Source organism: Camelus bactrianus, chromosome 34 (assembly GCF_048773025.1).
Source record: "Camelus bactrianus isolate YW-2024 breed Bactrian camel chromosome 34, ASM4877302v1, whole genome shotgun sequence".
NCBI classification, from domain to species: Eukaryota; Metazoa; Chordata; class Mammalia; order Artiodactyla; family Camelidae; genus Camelus; species Camelus bactrianus.
This window is the reverse complement of record NC_133572.1, coordinates 10174214-10187633: the sequence shown is the minus strand read 5'-3', so window position 1 is coordinate 10187633 and position 13420 is coordinate 10174214. Positions and strand designations below refer to the sequence as shown.

Here is a 13420-nt window from a genome sequence, read left to right as displayed (position 1 = left end):
TCTCTCTCTGGTCCATACCTCTTTTTTGAATTCCAGAACTATTTCTAAACCCATCTATTAGGTATCATCATGTGGGCTGCTACAGTTTCGATGGATCCAAAGAGAATTCATTTTTCATTCCCCTCACCCAACCCATGCCTTCCTAAGCCTGTGCCATCTCCTGCATTCTTAACCTTAGTTCATTGGAGGAGGTCTTTGAAAGTAAAGGGCAGATGGAAAGTCAAAATAACCACGGTCCCAGAATGCTGTTGCTTTAACAGAAGCTCTTCATCCGCATACAAGCAGGGGTGATTTGGGACTCTGTAACCAGAGAGCTGCTCTTATTAGACACTTTCAAGAGCAGATCATGTGGATCACTGTGCAAAAGCACCCCACCATGCTTAGTGGGAAAAACCCACTGGACGGCCAAATTCAGCTTGATCCCTTTCTTTCTTCCTCTTACTTTTCTGCTTGGTCTACGAATTCCAGCAGGCCAGTAGACTCAAGTGAGAGCCTATCTAAAATGTGAAAAAAAAAAAAAATTAAGTTTCACTGAAGACTTCAAACCCCTTTAACTAAAGATAGTATTCTTGGGGGAAAAAAAAAGTGAGTATTTTATCAACCCAGGAAAAATCCGATCTGTAATCTCACCTTGTTCACTGAAAAAGCAGGTGCTCATTTTTTTTTAAGCATCTGTATTCTTCACAAAACACCTTCTGGGCAGGCTCACAAGGAAAGCTTTGGTTTGAATGTCACAGTCTGATTAGATAAGGCACATGTAGCCTGTTAATTGGTCTCTAGGCTTTATTCATCTATCTCTTATCACTAAACTTGCTGCTTCTAAGGAGAGACACAGAAGAACTCCCCAGAGCAGGGGAGTAGCTTTATCAGGACGTTGAGCATCCTGCCAGTGCCTAGGAGCCTGCGCTGCTGAGTTAACTGAAGAGGACCAAACTCTGGTTGTAGAGAACAGGATTACGCCTCGTCTACTTAGCCAGCAAGGCAGGGGGCATTTCTTTTTCCCTGTCTGTTATGGACCAAAAATTTGTGACCCTCCCTCTCAAATGCCTGTGTTGAAATCCTAGCCCTCAAAGTGATGGTATTAAGAGGTGGGGGCCTTTGGGAGGTGATTAGGCCATGAGGGTGATGCCCTCATGAATGAGATTAGTGCCCTTATAAAAGGGACCCCAGAGAGCTCTCTCACCCCTTCCACTATGTGAGGACACAGGGAAATGATGGCCATTTCTAAACCAGGAAGGAGGCTCTCCTCAGATACCAAAGAGATACCAAATCTGCCTCTGCTTCGATCTTAAACTTTCCAACCTCCAGAACTGAGAGGAATAAATGTTGTTTTAGTCACCTAGTCTATGGTAGTTTTGTTACGTCGGTGCAACCTGACTAAGACACCATCCAAGATATCACTTGGCTCAGAGAGAAAGTATATTTTTAAGTTAACACCCTTTAATCTGAAAACAACAAATAGCCGGTAGTCACTGGAGTAGTCAAAGAAAGTACCAGACTATGTGGTATCACTTTCTAAAATATAAAACATCCAAAGCAGTGTTTGGCACACGGCAGCTGCTCTGTAAACGTTCTGGTCCTTTCCCTCCCCTTCCTCCTCTTCCTTCTCTGTCCCCTCCCTTCCTTCCCCTCCCATCTGTCTCTGGGCACGACAAACAGGCAGAAGAGTATCTTATGAACCAAATTACTTTAGCTCAGTAAGTAAGATGAGAAATCCTATTCAAGTCATGAATACTTAGAAGACTTTAAACTCTTTTTAAGAAGTGTTGGAAGGCTCACGGGGTGGGGTGGGGGGAGGCACACGGTTTCCCAGCCAGGCAGCCTTTATGCATCCTATGGGAGAAGGTATTTCTACATCCAAGGTGGTGCCATGCCCCAAATCAGAAGTCTGTAAAATCTCTGTTTTCCCTTCAGTAGATGGAGCGTAGCTGGCAAGGACTGACTAAATGCTACACGAAGCCTGAACCGAACGGGAAGGGAGAGAAACTGATATTCCACGTTTTTGCCTCTTCTCTTGTGGTGCTCCTTATGACTCTGCCTACCAAATCCTGGGGGTCTCTCCTGCACCCTTTGCTTCCCATAAAATAAGAGCTGTCCTTTCTCCGTTATTCTTTAAAGCCACGGATGTTTGTCACAATACCACTGCCCTAAGTCAGGACAAAGCTTTGCTGTTAAAGCAGGGTTTTAACTGACACTCATCCCTCTGAGGCTTCACAGCTCTGCAAAGCAAGCAAAGCGGTTGCCCCCATTTTACAAACAGATAAACTGAAGCTCAGGACTTCTTCAAGGTCGCATGGCCATAAAGTAGCCAATCCTGTAAGGCAGCCTTCCTATCGGCCTTAACCGATTTGACGCCATGGAAGGAGCTCTGTTTGGAAGGGTCTCTGCTGAACCACAGACACTGAAAGATGACTCCAACATGAAAGTTCTACTCTCTTAACTTTAGTCTTTTCTGGGCCTTTCTGGTTGACCTTCACATTTTATCTCTACAACACTCATACAGTGATTTTTTAAAAATTAAAAAAAAAAAAAAATCCACCCCCACCCCCAAAAAAGCTAGCCTCTCATTTAAGCTGGGTACCTGGGTTTGTTTCACTAAAACGTCTTCTCACGTTTTCTCTGATGCTCATGCCCAGACTCTACCACATAAAGAAGTTAATGAGATAGATAATATCAATTCAGTGTCTATTCAAATGAAATAAAGTAACTTAGCCATTCCCTACCCCTCCTCCATCTCAATGATCTAGGTGTGGCAGCTGGTGTCTTACAAACTCATAAACACTGATGTATAAATGTCTTTAACATACCAGATTTTAAATTACTCAAATAACGGCTAGAAATTACTAGAAAGCAGGTTGTTCCCATTTACAGCCTCAGAGCTTAGGGAACTTGTGTAATCTCTATCCGTATATAAACTAATGTTTCCCATGAAACTACTGTGTGACAGCAGGTTGTCACCAGGCTGTCACCCACAGCATGTGGGTTTAAAAACCAAAAAGAAGGAGGGGAAGGAGGGAGGAGGAAGAAGAGAGGGAGAGAGAGAAGAAGGAAGGAAAGAGGGAGGAAGGAAGGAAGACAGGAAAGAAAGAAGGAAGGAGAGAAAGAAATCTTTAGCCTTTATCTAAATGCTCAGCACTGAATCAGTCATTTTGAGAACTCGATAGCAGAGTCAAATCGCTTTTTTGAGTCTCGAAGTAAATTATCAGCCCGGTACAGACCCAGGCTAAGACAGATATAGCATTTAACTTCACGGGTGGCTATAATTTCTGGATGTATGAAAGAGTGATTCCTGCTTAGTATGTTCCAAAAAGGACATGAAGTTTCTTAAAGGCCCCGTATAAATCAATTCACAATCATACTCAGAGAGTTTGACTGTGACTCCAAACTGTCTGAGTTTCATTTTCTCCCTGTTAGAGATGAAACCACTGACATTCATTTTTTATGGACATTTCCAGCTAAAGACTTTTTTTTTTTTTTTTTTTTTTTTTTGGTGAGTTAAAATTTGAAGAGCATGAAAGAGAAATTATTCTGATTTATGATGACTTCCAATCAGGACCAATTAAGAGAAAATGAAGCAGGGAAATTGGAGTGGGGAAGGGAAAGAAGATCCTGGAAAGTGAAAGTATTTCAACCTCAGTTTTCTTTCCCTTGTGATCCCCTGGGTAGAATTAAGTGAAGGCAGCCTCAGGACCAGGGTCCTGCTGCCCCCAGGCTCCCCTGCCTCCAGCTTTTCCACCTCTAATCTTGCTCTGGGCACAAATGGCTCTGTCTGGCAGAGAAAGACAAAAACTATGTGATCTCATTCACATGTAGAATCAAAAAAAAAAAAACAAAACAAAACTCGTAGACACAAGGAACAGATTGGTGATTGCCAGAGGTGGGGGTTGGGAGTGAGGGTGGGGAGTGAAATGGATGAAGGTGGTCAAAGGTAAAAACTTCTAGATATAAGATAAATAGGTTATGGGAATGTAATGTACAGCATGGCAAATATAGTTAATAATACTACATTGTATATTTGAAAGCTGCTACAATCTTAAAAGTTATCACAAGAAAAATTATCTTTCAATCTTATAAGTTATCATCACAAGAAAATGTTGGTAACTATGTAAGGTGATGGATATTAACTAAGCTTACTGTGGTGGTCATTTTGTAATACATAAGTGTATCTTCGTTATGTTGTACACCTTGGTCTAATACAGTGTAGCCTGGCAATTATATCTCAATAAAACCTGAAAAAAAATTTTTTTTATATATTAAAAAAACAGCTTTGTGTGGGATTAGGCTACACACGTGCTAACCTTTACCCCAGAGTCCATTAGTCACACAGAAATGCTTGTCCTTTATGACAACATTCAAATGTAACTGGAAGCGAATTCTCCGAAATATTACCATGTAGTCCACTTACTTCTGACTTGGTTCCCACCTGAACACCTTCTGGTTTCAAGGTGGAAATCCAAAGCCTCAAATTTCACACATTTTTAAAAGGTATTTATGTCAGTACTGCCCTCAGACCTGAACACGAGGGGCCAGAGTTCTGGGTCAGGGCTTTAGAGGGTCCCATTACCACACTGCACTCACACACAAGTGCACACACACACACACACACACACACAGAGCTAGGTCAAGACATAATTCTTCAGAACTACATTACATTCACACATAGAATCAGGAATAGGACCTTACAAGTTCTTTATTTGATAAAGATGGAATTACTGATCATAATGATTAAGTGAGTAAGAAAGTTTTTGTTTTTTTTCTGAAAGAGAATAAATGGTACCATGCACCTTCTTTCGTAAGTGAGGATTTAACTGATCAAGCAAAGAGAAGGAATGTAGGTCTCTTGTACTCTTGTCCTGGCTTGAAAAATGTTAGATGTGGGTCTAATCTAACATGATTCAAAAAGGATTTGAAAAGACTTACAGAAATGTACACATATGTACTGGGGAATAAATGATAGATGAAGGGAAAAAGAAGAAAGAAATATCCAGAGATATAGCCCTGTTCTCCAGATAACTGACTACCTAGAAGCTCATGTCTTAAGGGCTTAGATTTTGTAGAGTTTATAGAGATCCCACCAATGTGACTGCCCTGTGATCTAACAAAAAGAGAACCATTATTTGTTTCAAAATCCACAAAATACCTATCAGAAAACAAGAACAACTAGTTGCTCAGGAAAAAAAATGCACCTTTTCTAGAAACAGGGATCTTGAGAAGAATCCGTTCTCGATTCTCGGAGCTGAAAGTCATCTATTGTGTATAGACTGCAACTACCATTTGTAGCAGGAGGTTTCCTACACCAACATTATGTTAGCTAAGGGGTTCTTTCACATGAAGTTTCCATCCATAGGATGCACTGGAGCCAGTAGGGGAGCTGTGCTCCCCCTCTGCTGGCTGCCAGCCCTACCGGACCTTCCCAGGTGGTTTCAGGGAGAGGGGAGGGCAGGGAGCACCTGGCCCTGGACAGGCAGGTGCACCGATGCAATCACTAATTGCCAGGAATGCACCTCAGTCGACACCGTTGCCTGAGGCACCAAGTGACTGCTCTTGCAAACTTTCCCGGGTTCTAGGCACAGAAAATGACCTTGACACCAGCTTCAGGATGTTAACAGGCATCTTACGAGGCTACAGTCAGAAGTTACAGAGGGAGGCATCACGTTTACACATTTCATCTCACGTTTTTGCTCCATAAAATTAAATGCTTCTATTATCTCTACAGCAAATATCACAAAATAGCACACTTAGTACAGGAAGAATGGTGTGTATTATATTGTCAAAAAAAGAACCAGTCTTTTAAAACCAATTAAACTCACTGCAGTTGAATATTCTGTCACAATGCACAGTTCAGGTTACCACTTCAGTACAACTTGTCTACAATTATCAGGGATACAAATGGCCTTCCAAATCACATCCCTGGGAGGCCTGACAAAGTTTTCTGTAGAGTGTGTACTGGCCCAGCAGGGCAACTTCCAATCTGGCCCCAGAACACTACAGGAAGTCAATTTCCATGTTACAACAAGGATCTGACCTACACAGGACTTTTGTGTGATGTGTGAGCTGTCATTTCCACACTGGACCACCTACTCTAAGGGTACTTACTATAATTCTTGTTTCCCTCAGTTGTGAAAAATTTTTAAAGGCACTGATTGATCTTTCATTAAAAAAAAATCCTCCTCTCTAAAACAAACCAAAAACCCCACTTGTTTCTAAAGGTTTGATATAGCACAGAATTCATTTTCAGAATGGCTGTAATTCTCCATCCACTCTTCCTAATTAAGCCTGGTTTTTTTTATTGTACTGGTTGTGTTTAACAATTCATCTTTAGTGAGTACTGCTTCTTGCTGGGCGCTGTGTTAACGTGCTTGGCTTCAAGTGCATCATGTCATTTTATGTTCGGAACAACAGTATGCAAGTATCCCCATTTTATGGCTAAGAAGACTGAGGCTTGAATGAGCTGACAAATTTGTCCAAAAAGATGAAGATCTAGAACTCCAACTCCGGTCTGTCTGAACGCAGACCTTATATGTTTAACCATTATGCCCCTAAATTATGGTGCTGTCACATAATACTGCAGACGCATGATTTGCTCCTTTAATCAAATATGTATATGTGTATGTATTTATATACGTATACACACAGGCATACACATATTTGCACTGTATTTCAGGTACATGATAAGTTAAACAGACTTTCAAGGGTAGCCAAAGAACCTTTCAACCATGCTCGTTTTAATTTTTTAAATAAGGTGTATTGGGTTACCCAATTTAAATTTAATATCTACCCATTGGAGAAATTTGGGGATGTGCACAAAAGAAGAGAAAAGAAAAAATCATCCAAATTCTTATGTTTAAAAATGGATGCTTTTCTAATATTTTCTTAATCATAAATTACAACCTTTTGATTAGGAAACCATCCTATGGGAATGTGTATTTTAAACTTTAAAGGCCTGATGTTATAATATTTTTGACATAAAAGTTAGCCAACTTAAGAGTCAAACAGACACAGGTTCAAATCCCAAAGCTAGCATTTACTGTCTGGGTGACCTTGGGAAGCTATCTGACCTCTTGCACCTGAGTTTCCTTGGATGTAAAATAAGAATAATAATTATTCGTATCCTGCTGGGATACCTGAAAATTGAATGAGATGATACATGTAGAGTGCTTGGCAAATGCTCAGTGCTCCAGGGAGGGTGGTGGTAGCGCATATGGCGTTTTCCTTTCTTTCCGAATGTCTACATTAAAACAGACAAAGCAATCACGTGGTGAAGCAAAAAAATCCATGGTCAATGTTTACCATGAAACTAGATGCCTACATTTTCTTTAAAAGCCTCAAAATATCATACCAGAGCTGCAGGGCCAGCGTGGGATCAGCGTCCGTGCAGAAGAAAGCAGAGCAAAGCAAAGTCAAAGCCCTGGGGACCCATCTGGAACAGCCACTGAAATCGGGGGGGGGGGGGCTTTATCCAACCCAGTCATGGGGGAGCACGGTGGGGCTTGCGGTGGAAACTGGGGCTGGAGGGCTGGAGAAATCTAGCACTTATGGGCCCTGCACTGAGGAGAAACTTCTAGAATGTTATCAAAATTGAACAGAGTAGGCCCAGTAGGGATAAAGGGAAGAAAAGATCCAGATAAAAGTGGGGGAGAACAGAAGCAGGAAGTCTTGGAAAACAATAGAAGAGAGGATTCTCTGAAGTTAGAAAAGCTAGCCTGAACCAGGCCTCTAAAATTTCAGAGAACAGATTTCACATAAAAGTGAGCAGCAGAAATGTGGCAAAGTCAAGTCCCATGAAAAGTTTTCGTAAGATAAAAGAGAGCGGAGGGCAGGATGACACCACTATAGAGAACAAAAGCATATTGCAAAGACAGGGACAGATCAAACCTGTAACCTATTGCAAAATGAGCTAAAAGACATTAAGAAAATGATGCAAGATGTAACAGAACAGTATACTCAGAGTTAGAAAAACTCAGAAATGAGATGACAGAGCATATAGGAAAGAATTATAAATAAATGAAAAGACATTTCGGAAACAGAGACTAAGTTGGAAGGAACACAAAAGCAAATAAACAAAATATGTCCTAAGAAAGAGAAGGTAAAAAGAAGGAAGGTTTTAAAAATCAAAAAGAAATAAAGAGATAAAAATGATTAAAGAGGAAGTAGCAAAGAGAAGACAAGCAAAGAAGATTCAAATTACATAAGAATCCCTGGGGAAGAAAACTGAAGCATGAAAGATGACAAACACTAAAAACAATTACTTGGAAAACTTTCTTGAAGTTAAAAAGGAAAATTGAGACTATATATTGAAAGAACACACCACACATCTGAGAACAGCAACTCAGAATGACAAACATCAAGGCATATTCTAATAAAGTCATTGGATTTTAAAGGAAAAAAAATTATTTGAGCATCTAGGGGGAAAAAAGGCAAGTGATTTATAAGGGAAAAAATTAAGTTACCACCAGATTTTACAACAGCAATGCTTTACAACAGGAAAAAAAAAAAAATGACCAAATTAACCAACTCAAAGACAGAAGTGTCTAATGGAAACATAAAGGAAAGGATTTTTATTCAGCAAAACTGACTTTCAGACATAAAGAACATACACAAACTGTTATCAACATGTGAAAACTCAAGGAATATTATTCCATGAGCCCTTCCTGAGGAATATACTATAGTTTATTTCAACTTCAGAGAACCAAAACCACAAGAGAGACATAGACACCAGGACTGATGCTGAGGACTAAATATATAAAATATATAGTTATCATTGAGCTAAGATCAAATGACCATTAAAGGGGGAAAGTGTATTAATGGCTATATGCTTAGGCAATACAGATATAGTAGAGCGATAAAAAATTAATGAGAGCTGGGGAAAGTGTATGCAACAAAACTTGTAGTTATTTTCAATGATCATATTGCCAGTGGTAGCATTAGTATCATTTGTGTATGTAATACTGGAATTGAGTAAATGAGTAATGATGTAATATTCTGATTCTATCACCTTCTATGTCCTTGAGAACTAAGAGTATAGAAGAAAGGAAACAGAGATGAAATACAAAAGAAGTTAAGTAAAAAAAAAAAAATTAAAAAAAAACCCCTGCGTTCCTGAATTTAAATTCGAACTCATGGAGAAGCCGAGAAACAATGACCCTCCCAAGCAAATGGATTGTGAAATACCATTTTCCCTGAAAAAATACCCAAGGCTCTTTAGAGAAGGAGCTATTTTCATGTCTGGGGCCAGAAATGTAAAAAAGATGAGCCTGTAAAACCTTGATGCATCAAATAGCAAAGAACTTACCGAAGAGTCACATTAAGAAGATTCAGAAGCCAACCTGAAGATGTGCCCACTAGCCAAATACAGGACAGTTTGAGCTTCAATAAAGATATTGGAATGGAGGGAATGGGGGTTGAAATTCCTTCACTTGCAGAAGGGGTTAAACACAAATCTGGTCAAATGTCTGGATCCAGTTGCCAGTTTGTAGGCAATACAGAAGAGAAAGAAAGTGTTCGAGTGAAAAGCCCAGACTATGGATAACGGCAGATCAAATGGCTCAGTTTCATCGACAGATAATGTGCGAGGAAGAGAAAGGGCTGGAGGGGGTAACTGCCAACTCAGAGAAATTTAAAAGACTTACTCTCTTAAGAATAGGCAAGACAAAATTACAGAGTCTAGGAATCAAACTATAAAAAAAGGCAAAGAAGTGATTATTATAGAATCTGGGTGGTGGTCCTTGGGAGAAGAGGAGGAGAGCTGAGATTGAGATGGGGTGCACCGAGGGGCTGCCGGGCTCGCTGGAGAAGTGGTTACAACAAACGCATAGTTCATTGTTCCATGCACTTCTGTCTGATTTTCTGTATCCATGTTTTATTTTACAGTAGAAATGTCAAACAAATAATAAGTTCTAAATAAATATTAGCTATACTTAAAATTAAACTGAAAATATCTTTCAAATGTCCTAACAACATAATAAGCAGCCAAGTGGTGGAAAACAGGCTCAAAATTCAGATATTCTAAGGAAGTCTCAGGAATTAGCTAGATTTGTCTCTAATCTTAGAAACTGACTCTAGTGAAGAGATGAAATCAAAGAGCTTTGTTTTCATTCTGGGTCAGAAGAAGCTGCCTTGCCCTCAGAATTAGAGCTCCCAAAAGAACAAGAAAAGTAATGCTGAGTGCTGGGAACAACCAAAACAAACAGGGGATAACCTTTGGAAGAACTGAAATAATCAATTAAATCAAATCAAAATAAATCAAAATCGAAGCAAGGTATGTTTCGAGGCTGAGAGGCATGACGTGTGGCAGTGGGCAGTTGTGCGCTACAAGTATGAGGAAGGGACCTCCTCTGTGCGAGAGGACAAAGACACTTGCTCTGACCGACGCAAGCCAACCCAGCCCTCCTGGAGTCTCTGGTTAGCGTTATTAATATTCTGGAATGCATGGGTGCCATGAGAAGGAACCAAGACCCTAGGTCTAATGCTCCTTGGACTGTTTAGTTCTTAAAAGAGTGCCCTCTTGTCTACCTAGAAATAGTGAGTAACATCGAATGTCTCAGGTCGGTCTCCACAGCAGGCTGACCCTGAAACAGAGAACTGCACACACGAGGTACACAGAGCGTGCACGGGGCGGCGAGGGGTGGGGGCCTTCATTCCCACCCCCACCCCCACCCCCGCTATTCACCAGTCACTGGAGTGGGATGCTCCTGGGAAAACAGTGTAAATTTAGGCTAAGTAGCTCTCCCTCCCTTTGAGGGTAACTCCCTGAGAGGCCCTCAGGGCAGAGCTGGTCACCCTCAGGTCAGCCATCACTAATGCCAGGTGTCAGGACATGGGTGCCTCAGTTCTGCGGGGGATCTGGACAGAGCACCCCAGCATCCACTACAGAGAGCAATCGACCATCTCACCCGTCCTCAGTCACCCCGTGGAGCTAGCACACTTTGTCTCTACAAGCTTGCATTTCATCTTGCCCCTTCCGTGCCTTTTGGTCTTATGTTCAGAAGAAGAGTCTTGCCTTCAAGTTCCAAGGGTGCCTGGGAACTTGGCCTTGAAAGAATTTTCTTTGCAGGTTGACATTTAATTTAAGTGAAGACTTGCAACGCATTCCTGAGATCACAACATTCTCATCCACTCATCCAACCAACGTGTATTGAATGCTTTCTAGATATGCCAGGTCCCGGGGGCTAGGCAGGAGGACCACAGTGGTGAATGGAACAGAGCCCCCTTTTGGCTGAAGCTTCCTGTCACTCAGCGTTCAGTTCTGCGTAAGGATGACGTTCTGCATATGTTCAGAGTAGTCCTTCAGAAAACAAGATTTTTCTGTGACATTTCTTCTCTAAGCAGCTTACTTTGACTTGATGTCTATTTGAGACGGTAGCCAGAGGAATCAGGATAGTGTTCCTGACACCTTTATAATGATTGAGTTTCACTCTTCGGGACAGTTGGAAAAAAAAAAATATCACACCACCTGTGCTTGTAATCATATTATTCACGGTCTTGCATAAATGCATAGAACATATGTGAGGAATACACTTCTCCACGGATCTGTCACATTTTTATATGTTTAAAGTCTAAACTTAATACTTGGGCAATGGAACTTCATTCTTACTTTGTAATATTATTATTACCTTAGGTTGCATTATGTTCTAATTCTTTGCATGTACACCTCTTTTAGCCTTTCTCCATATCCTGCCCTAGCAATTATTTCTTCTCCCCATTCCATACTTCCATCACTTGCTCCTCACAGGTGCATCTGTCTCAGCCACTAAATACGAACCATACTCAGATTTCCTTCACCTTAAAAAAAAAATCATCCTCAGCTTACCTTTCTCCTGCATGTATGGCTGTATCTCTTGCCTTCCTTGCGCAGTCAACTAACTTCCTCCCCTACCATCTCCATTTACTCACTTTCTGTTTGTTTCTCAGTCCTTTGGCTTCTGGATATCACCAGAACCACTCACCTGGAACTCCTCTGGATAAGGTCTCTGGTCACACGAGGGACTGACTTTCCAATCTCAGAGGACTCACTTCTTGGTGGACTTTGCGCGCACAGGTGGCTGTTTCCGCTTTTCCAGCTGCCATCTAGTAAAGAAGGGGGTCAGCAAAGAAAGTTCCCTAAGAGTTCCTAGAACCACCCTCTTTGCCTTCTGGCCTTTTACCCAGGTGAGTGCCACTAGGCCATCTCTGAATATTCTTGAACTTGAGTGAGGTTAGACTGTATCAACCGCAGACTCTACGACCACCACCAGCAGGAACACTGAGCTCCTGGCCCAGCCTGCGGCAGAGACGACGTGCGCCACGCGCTCCGCGGGCACAAGGCATGGTGGCGGTAAGGGTGGAATTTAGCTGTGGCGTCACCAGTTGCATCCAAGGGAAGGCTGTGTGAGGAGACCATCCATAGTCTCATTTAATAGCAGATTAGTCTACATTTGAATATTATTTCAGAGCGGTGTTAACTAACTCCCGAGGCTAGGCAGGTGTGCTGTTTCACACTGTTCCTGAGAAAAATCTTCTCTCACCGCACCTGCATTTCCCTCCCAGCTCTGAGATTCCAGAGCTCTGGAGGGTGCCCCACAGAGTCACCGGCTGCCACCCCAGGGCAGAGCCTGCAGAAATGGCCTCTCTACCTTTCTTAAGCAGCTCAACAGATCCCCCACCTCAGTAGGGGTAGGAATACAGATAGGGACAGGACATAAATGCAGATAGAACAGTTCAAGAATTCCAGAACTTGATCAAACTGTAATTTGGGGGCTCTGAATAAATCAACATATGTATACATAACTTCATCTTTTTCTTTACCCCAAGGAACTAGAGGAGGAGGTTCTGTAATTACAGAGGGTACACAATTTCAGAGTCATAGCCTTAGGGATAAGTGCCCAAATTTCCCTTGTGTTTCACAACGTTGAAGTTACAGAGACCGCCTGTGGCTATAGAAATATGAAACTGCACTTTGGCCAGGGGCCTCTTTAGGGGAGGCAAGAAAAGATGAGAATCAATTAACATAGCCACGTGCAGGGAAAGAGAAGAGAACACTATGGGAACTCAGGAAGACTAAAGTATCAACTCCTGCAACCAATCTTATTTGCAAGTCAGAAAAAGAGGGAGTGGCCATGGAGTTAGATTTTGAAAGATAAGCAGGTACCACCAAGGTGAGGAGGGCATTTGGGACACAGAGAATAGCCCGAGGGCAGGTGGGGATGGGTGAACCAGCAAGCATAGTTCAGGGAACCTGAAGCTGGATGTTGGGAACAGGGATGCTCACCTGAGATTGAGGCTGGGGAGCAGAGCAGGGCCCGGCCACCCAGGGCCTTTGCGCCAAGACTTAGTGGGAACTCGGGCCATCAACACCACCAAAACGGAGACGTAACTAGTAGTTACAGGAGTTAAAGTCTAGAGAAGCACCGTGTGCTGCAGTGAAGCTGGAGAGAGCCAGGTC

General features: G+C 41.9%; 1 long non-coding RNA gene across 1 annotated transcript in view; it reads right to left on the bottom strand.

The window, feature by feature from the left end:
• The window catches only part of LOC141575934 (uncharacterized), a 32991-nt gene extending 20783 nt beyond the window's left edge, over positions 1 to 12208 (bottom strand). The window contains exon 1 of the long non-coding RNA XR_012504042.1: positions 11946 to 12208. This is a non-coding gene — a long non-coding RNA (uncharacterized LOC141575934). The remainder of the gene's footprint in view (positions 1 to 11945) is intronic.
• Between the last annotated feature and the right edge of the window lie 1212 nt (positions 12209 to 13420).